Source organism: Rhinopithecus roxellana, chromosome 14, assembly GCF_007565055.1.
Source record: "Rhinopithecus roxellana isolate Shanxi Qingling chromosome 14, ASM756505v1, whole genome shotgun sequence".
Lineage (NCBI taxonomy): Eukaryota > Metazoa > Chordata > Mammalia > Primates > Cercopithecidae > Rhinopithecus > Rhinopithecus roxellana.
The window spans coordinates 78664843-78673332 of NC_044562.1; the positions used below are offsets into that span (position 1 = coordinate 78664843).

General features: G+C 43.1%; 1 protein-coding gene across 2 annotated transcripts in view; it reads right to left on the reverse strand.

Moving 5' to 3' along the window:
• Positions 1–7576, reverse strand: part of PPIG (peptidylprolyl isomerase G) — a 55417-nt gene extending 47841 nt beyond the window's left edge. The window contains exon 1 of one of the 2 annotated variants that reach the window (XM_010354428.2): positions 7428–7576. The gene's annotated coding sequence lies outside the window, so the exon portion shown is untranslated. Of the gene's footprint in view, positions 1–7018; positions 7324–7427 lie in introns of those variants that run through there. The other variant, XM_010354429.2, reaches the window with a different exon arrangement.
• Between the last annotated feature and the right edge of the window lie 914 nt (positions 7577–8490).

The following is an 8490-nucleotide window of genomic DNA, read 5'->3' on the forward strand; positions in this document are numbered from 1 at the left end:
AAGTAGCTGGGACTACAGGCGCGTGCCACCACGCCTGGCTAATTTTTTATATTTAGTAGAGATGGTGTTTCACCATCTCAGCCAGGCTGGTCTCGATCTCCTGACCTCGTGATCCGCCCGCCTCGGCCTCCCAAAGTGCTGGGATTACAGGCGTGAGCCACCGCGCCCAGCCAAATTTTTCTTGGAAAAAAAAAAAAAACACCATATCTGGCACTGTGCCCCATTTCTATACAGCAATCAGCATAGCCTGCTCCCAACAGATGACATATATATGTTCTAGTTTGACCTAGTTCTAGCTATTGCTTATTAGCTGTTAGAATTTATTGTCTACTTGACCTCATGTACTTACCTCACCTGCCTGACTCCTTCAGAAATTTAAGTATAATATACTGAATCTATTTTTTTATAATGAAACTACATCATTAATAAGATAAGCAATAAAGCTAATAAGCTCACTGAAAAAATAATACAAAATGCACAAAATTCTAAAACTTAGCTATAGCTTTTAATACTTTTATTATATTGTTTTTTCTATGCAGGTGATTAAATGTTATTTTTAATATTTATCAACAATATAGTCACTTGTATTTCAATAATAAGGTGATACAATTTTAAAAATATCAGGAAGTGCTATCATTTATAAATTTCTGCAATAAATACATTTCACAAAAAAATCAGTAAGAGGTAATCAATTTATGTGTAAAAAAAGCGTATTCTTGTAGTTTCACACATAAAATATTTTCCATATTAATCCTAAAATAGCATGACTAATGAGAGGACAAAAATATAGGCACTAACTATTAAAATATATAGTAGTGGACATGGCATTTATAAGTAGGCATACAGTAACTTTATTATATTTACAAGTTATTTGGAAGTTTCACACATTATGAGGAAGTCAGCATAGCACCGAGTTTCTAATCTAGAAAGAACAGAAAGTAAATTCTTTCTATTTTTAGAGACAGGGTCTCGCTATGCCGCTCAGGCTGGAGTACAGTGGTATGATCACAGCTCACCTCAGCCTGGAGTGCAGTGGCTTAAGCAATCCTCCTACCTCAACCTCCCATGTAGCTGGGACTACAGGCGTGAGCCACCACCTCCAGCTAATTTTTATAAATTTTTTGTAGATATATTGCCTAGTCTGAGTAAATTATTTTTAACTTTAAGATGCCAAGCAAGTCTCTGGCCCCTCCGATTCTCCTCACTGATTCCCACCATGTGTCCTTTAAGATGCAAATTAGCCAGATAATTAGTTAGCCAGAGTTCACTGTCTGGGAGCTTCACTCTGACTCTCTAAGGTTTTTTTTTTGTCCTGAGACGGAGTCTCGCTCTGTCACCCAGGCTAGAGTGCAGTGGATCGATCTCGGCTCACTGCAAGCTCCACCTCCCGGGTTCGCACCACTCTCCTGCCTCAGCCTCCCAAGTAGCTAGGACTACAGGCACCTGCCACTATGCCCAGCTAATATTTTTTTGTATTTTTAGTAGAGATGGGGTTTCACCGTGTTAGCCAGGTGGTCTCCATCTCCTGACCTCGTGATCCGCCTGCCTTGGCCTCCCAGAGTGCTGGGATTACAGGCATGAACCACCACCCCTGGCCCTGACTCTCTAAGGTTTAAATGATCCTCCCTTGTTAAATGTTACTCTCTTATGAACTCCAACAATTCCAAACCTTTGTATCTTCTACACCAAGCACAGTGATGTTATCAACTAGAAAGAATGTTAATTGAGACATGAACAGAACTAGACTCTATTATAATGCTGTGCCTATCCTCTTAAATGTACTGCTTGCTTCTTTTTTCTTTTCTTTTCTTTTTTTTTTGTTGTTGTTGACACAGAGTTTCACTCTTGTTGCCCAGGCTGGAGTGCAATGGTGCAATCCATTCAGTGTAATGAAAATGCACTGCATCAAAAACATTTGAGTATATTTACAAATGCCAAGTTGCTAATGAATAAAGTAAAAACACGCTAACATTCTGAGGTGAGTGTTAGGAAAGACAATTATGCTATTTCATATAGTGTTCCTTCCATTGATGTTTCTGATGGATACAAATCACCCTGATGCAAACCACTGCACTGGTAACAACATGATTAACAGTGTACAGACACTTCTGAAATTTTTTTTTTTTTTTTTTTTTTTTTTTTTTTGAGACGGAGTCTCGCTCTGTCACCCAGGCTGGAGTGCAGTGGCCGGATCTCAGCTCACTGCAAGCTCCGCCTCCCGGGTTTACGCCATTCTCCCGCCTCAGCCTCCCGAGTAGCTGGGACTACAGGCGCCCGCCACCTCCCCCGGCTAGTTTTTTGTATTTTTTAGTAGAGACGAGGTTTCACCATGTTCGCCAGGATGGTCTCGATCTCCTGACCTCGTGATCCGCCCGTCTCGGCCTCCCAAAGTGCTGGGATTACAGGCTTGAGCCACCGCGCCCGGCCTTGAAATTCTTAAGTCGTCTAGAAAACTTACAGAGATAACCCATAATGTTGCCTAATTCAGTGTTAAATAAGGATATTATGCACTTATTATATATATGATCTGAGAGACATAAAAATATAATACATCTATATCAGTACCAAACTACAAAAGTAAATACTAAGTGGGAACTCACGGCTAATACTCTTAATGTTGTACTTGCAATTATCGAAGTTTTTTTTTTTTTTTTTGAGAGGGAGTTTCGTTCTTGTTGCCCGGGCTGAAGTGCAATGGTGCGATCTCGGCTCACCGCAACCTCTGCCTCCTGGGTTCAAGCGACTCTCCTGCCTCAGCCTCCCGAGTAGCATGTGCCACCATGCCCAGCTAAATTTGTATTTTTAGCAGAGACAGGGTTTCTCCATGTTCGTCAGGCTGGTCTTGAACTCCTGACCTCAGGAGATCCACCCACCTCGGCCTCCCAAAGTGTTGGGATTACAGGCATGAGCCACCGCACACAGCCTTATCTAAGTTCTTATAGTAATAAATTTACCAAAACCAAAAACAAAATGGAAAAAAAATTTACCCCCACTGTTTTCAGAGATATACACACAGTTTTAACCCCATTATTCAATCCAGTAATTCCTAGGTAAAAAAATAAGAACATTTGGAGTTTCAAGGAACTCTAAGAGATAATCTGGTCCAATCTTCTGATTTTATAGATCAAGAACAAGAGGACAAAAGAGATGAAATGACTGGTTCAAGTTCACAAACAGAAAAAAGCAAAAGTTCTGATTTAGTACTTTCTACAATTTCACGGTAAAAACCAGTTTACTCACAAACATTCCACATAATGGCTTAATATTACTTTTCACCATATAACCATGATTCAACGGTTTAATTATAAATAAACCTTAAGCTAAAATGTACACAACAACTAATAGGAGCTTAGTATATATACACGCACAGAAAAATACACTTCATTCATTTTTAAAACGAGTTAAGGAATCATTCATGTTTTTATTTTTATTTTTAATTTTTTGAGACGGAGTTTCGCTCATTTCCCAGGCTGGAGTGCAATGGCGCGATCTCAGCTCACTGCAACCTCTACCTCCCGGGTTCAAGCGATTCTCCCGCCTCAGCCTCCCAAGTAGTTGGGATTACAGGCATGTGCCACCAACGCCCGGTTAAGATGGGGTTTCTCCATGTTGGTCAGGCTGGTCTGGAACTCCCGACCTCAGGTGATCCATCCGCCTCGGCCTCCCAAAGTGCTAGGATTACAGGTATGAACCGCCACATCTGGCCATCATTCATGTTTTCAAAATAATCATTTTAATATCAAAGATTGATTTTTATATTTATAAGTGTTATATAATCAAATTTCAATAAGTGTGATCATTTTAAGCCAACATTCTAAAACAAAGTTCAAAAGTTTTGTCTGCTGCTAGAAGTACGAACTCCCAAAAATAGCAGTTTTCTCTGAATACTGTCTGTAGTAAATTTCAAGATGCAAGTTTTGCCCTACAGAAATAAAAATACCCCGAGTTCATATGGTGACCACTTATGCATTAAACCAGGGAAAATCACCAACACTTAAGCAACGTGAAAACTGAAGTTTAGTCCTAACATTAAAAGCAAAAAGGGCCAGGCGCGGTGGCTGACGTCTGTAATCCCAGCACTTTAGGAGGCCAAGGTGGGCAGATCACGAGGTCAGGAGTTTGGGCCTGACCAACATGGTGAAACCCCCTCTCCATTAAAAATACAAAAATTAGCTGGGCTTGGTGGCACATGCCTGTAATCCCAGCTACTCAGGAGGCTAAGGCAGAAGAATCACTTGCACCTAGGAGATGGAGGTTGCAATGAGCTGAGATCACGCCACTGCCCTCCAGTCTGGGCAAGAGAGCGAGACTCCATCTCAAAAAAAAAAAAAAAAAAAAAAAAAAAGCAAAAATCAGGCTGGGCACAGTGGCTCACGCCTGTAATCCCAGCACTTTGGGAGGCCAAGGAGGACGGATCACTTGAGGTCAGGAATTTGAGACCAGTGTAGCCAACATGGTGAAACTCTGTCCCTACTAAAAATATAAAAATTACCCAGTGGTGGTGGGCACCTGTAATCTCAGCTACTAGGGAGGCTGAGGCACCAGAACACTTGAACTCAGGAGGTGGAGGTTGCAGTGAGCTGAGATCGTGCCACTGCACTCCAGCCTGGGCGACAGAGCAAGACTCTGTCTGAAAAATAAACAAATAAAAGCAAAAAACATGCAATGCCATAGTGCAACAGAAAGACTTGCAACAAACTCTTCAGGTCACCTGCATTAATTAACTATGTGTTCCTTCATGACATCTTAGTACACTGGGATTCTAAAAATAGTATGCTATATTTATGTTTAAACACTCTACTTATAAACTAATAAGGAAAAAAGCCAAACTAAAAGGGGCAACTACTAAAGAATTAACCCCAGATAGTGTCCTAATAGAAGTACTTTCTTATGAATGGCTTCCACTCTCCCTTTGTATAAAGAAGAGGATGCTGCCTCACAGAAAATCTAATTTAAGGCAAAATATCAAAAATATGCAGGCCGGGTGCGGTGGCTCAAGCCTGTAATCCCAGCACTTTGGGAGGCCGAGACGGGCGGATCACGAGGTCAGGAGTTCGAGACCATCCTGGCTAACACGGTGAAACCCCGTCTCTACTAAAAAATACAAAAAGCTAGCCGGGCGAGGTGGCTGGCGCCTGTAGTCCCAGCTACTCGGGAGGCTGAGGCAGGAGAATGGCGTGAACCTGGGAGGCGGAGCTTCCAGTGAGCTGAGATCCGGCCACTCACTCCAGCCCGGGCGACAGAGCGAGACTCCGTCTCAAAAAAAAAAAAAAAAAAAAAAAAAAAGCAGAAGCCACCAATACTGCAAGACCACAATAAGCACCACAGTACATCGACTACATGGTTAAAAATAAATGCAATGAACACTCTTCACTCATAAAGGAACCACTGAGTTAATGAAAGTCAATTTCACACACAATTTTAACGAACCTAAGTATTTAATTTTCAAGTCCATAGTTGCTGGAATGTGGAGATCAAAATGTCATTTGGCAGGTAAGTGAAGAAACTGAAGCTCAGAAAGATGATTGGGCCAGAAAGTCCATATTTTTCTAACCTAGTAAGTTTACATACTTATACACTCCTGACAGCAGGGGAAGGCAACCCTGACAACTGCCAGGAGAGAAGACAAAAGCCTTAAGAAGGAAACACAACAATTCAAATGTGCAGAATCCTACAAGACCCTATAGGATCTCGGAGCATCAATAATTCTGAATCATAAAGAAACAGTGAAACAACGTACAATGAACTCTTGTTTAAGACACAGAACCATGTAATTTGTTATAGAAATAATTCCGTCCCAATTGGGTAAGGTAAAAAAAAAAAAAGGAGTGCTAAAACGGGTAAATTTTCAGGATATATTAAAAACATGAGAGAAGCAGCCATTCTAAATGTATCTTTTCCGGATTTTATAGCTCGATTTCAAAATTTATAAAATGTTCACTCCTCCACCCGTCATTGTTACGAAGTAGCAATTATTGGTCATCCTGTTACCAAATGGGAACACACAAGACAAAAACATGTGTGTAACCGACACACACACACACACACACACACACACTCTTTTTTCCTGGTTTTAGCTACTGAAAGTTAGTATCAGGCCCCCCTAATTTCTAAAACATCTAATTGTTCTTTGGACAACTATGTTAGTACTAAACTACAAAAGCAAATACTTTTGTATTTGTGTTCACTACCGCAAAATTTTGGTTACACACAGAAAGTGCTATCGTGGGAAGAAATTAAAATCAATGCACAAAATGGTGCTTTTATAGCATTTCCAAAACGACTGTGCATATTCCCTGCCAGCACATCTAGACTTTGCTCCTTAAGACTAAACATGAGCCGGCCGGGCGCGGTGGCTCACGCCTGTAATCCCAGCACTTTGGGAGGCCGAGGTGGGCGGATCACGAGGTCAGAAGATCGAGACCATCCTGGCTAACACGGTGAAAACCCGTCTCTACTAAAAACACAAAAAAATAGCCGGGCATCGTGGCACGTGCCTGTAGTCCCAGCTACTTGGGAGGCTGAGGCAGAAGAATCACTTGAACCCGGGAGGCGGAGGTTGCAGTGAGCCGAGATCGCTCCACTGCACTCCAGCCTAGGCTACAGAGCGAGACTATCTCCAAAAAAAAAAAAAAAAAAAAAAAGACTAAACAAGAGCCAAATTAGCATACTTCCCCTTCAGGCATACTGAGCTCCGAAATCATCACCTTCCTCCGAAAGAGTAATTATCTCCTTCTAAAAGGCCTGAGCGGCTCACAGCTCCTCCCAAACACGGAAGAACTTCGCGAGAGCTCAAGACCCTGGACTTGAGTTTTACAAAAATGCTTAACAAAGTGGCCTCTGCCACTTAACTGCACGACAGCCACTGTGCTGTAAGAGGAAAAGGTCGAAAGAGGAGGAAAGCTAGTCTTCAATTTTAATCCCCGTGATTCAAGGCTCTTCACCCATCACTCTCCAACCCTAGCCTGACAGGACATCAGGTTCTGTCTCCCCCTTCCCCACCAGTCCCGCCACCTACCCCGCAACAGTGCTCAGTCTTAGGATTTTGAAGCTTTAAAAATCAACCCGGCTCCCTAGAGTTCAGGCCGCAGTCGCTGCCGCCATGTTACAGCTTGTGCGGCAAAATGCGTCAGTGAGGGAGGTGTGCGCCTGAGTGGGGAGGGCGGGGGCTGGCAGAGAAAGGACCGTCCCCAGGCCCCAGGGCTCCACTGCAAGCCTTCTCCTACTGCAACAGCGGCAAAGGCACTGCTGCGGTCCTCAGGGACTTCCACTGGGCCCAAGCAGCCCCGATACCTCGAGGGAAAGACGGTTAACTCGGCCCGGTCAGCCGCGCCGGCTCCGCCCCTCTTCCCAGGCCCTTCCCGCTTTCGTACCCAGGGACTGCTGAAATGACGCCACCAGAACAACATGAGCCTCACACCACTTACCTGCACCGGTAGAGTTTTCCTCTTCTCTGGGTACGGTCCTTTGAAGCGCTTCAAATCTACCGCCGCCAGAAAAGGCGCTAAAGCCCGCTAACCGCCTCCCTCCCCCCCAAATCAGACCTGGCGTGGAGAGACAGCGTCGCACCGGAAGCACGTCAGGAGTGGGTTGTCGGCATCTGCCAGCGTTCACCTGCTTGCGTCACCACGCCCTCCTAGGACTTCTAGGATTTTGGTGCCTTTTAGATACCTAGTTGATAGGTAGCGTAATGCTTTGTGGATTCGTTGACTGGGAACGTTTGTAACCAATGCCATATCCTTCGTGAAATAAAGTGCCTCGTTTAATAAACATTTATTGATCTTACGCTAGGTTATCAGAAAGGAAGGCCTACCTTCATGGAGCTTCGGGTTAAGCTTCCACTTAACGCTAGGATACAAGTTCTAAAAACGCAGTAATAAGCAAAGTGTTGTTTGAGGAAAGAGGAATAAATTACAAAGAGCTTTGGTGTTCTTTGTAGTTTTACAGATAAAGAAATTGAGGCTCAGGGAAGATAAATGCCTCCTCCTCAAACACTGTTCTTGAATACCAAAGCAAGTCTTTTCATGCCAAATCTAGTGCCTTCTAGAGAAAATATGGCATATATTATTTAATTCTTTCAAGGGGCAAGGGTCCCCGGATTATGTTAGAAATAAATAACCATTGCTGTTTGGGCGGGAGGGATTGGCAGCGATTCTGGTAGGGATGTGGGATGTGTTTTAAAGGAACTAGCTAACTAGAGAACTTAAATTGTTCTGTCGTTTAAAGGCAACGTAAATGATAATCATTTAAATTTTTCACTTATTTGCATCAGGTAAATTAATTATCAACATCAGGCATGTGGCGTATCTAAGGGGCTTGACCAGTTTTACACAGCAGTAAAACAGAGGACATTTCTGCCTCTCCACCCCCGCCCCTTTTACGTCATTGCCCTTTATTGCAGGAGAGCAGCAGCATATTCATCTTTAGACAGTTCAGAGATTAGGCTGGGCATGGTGGCTCATGCCTGTAATCCCAGCACTTTGGGAGGCT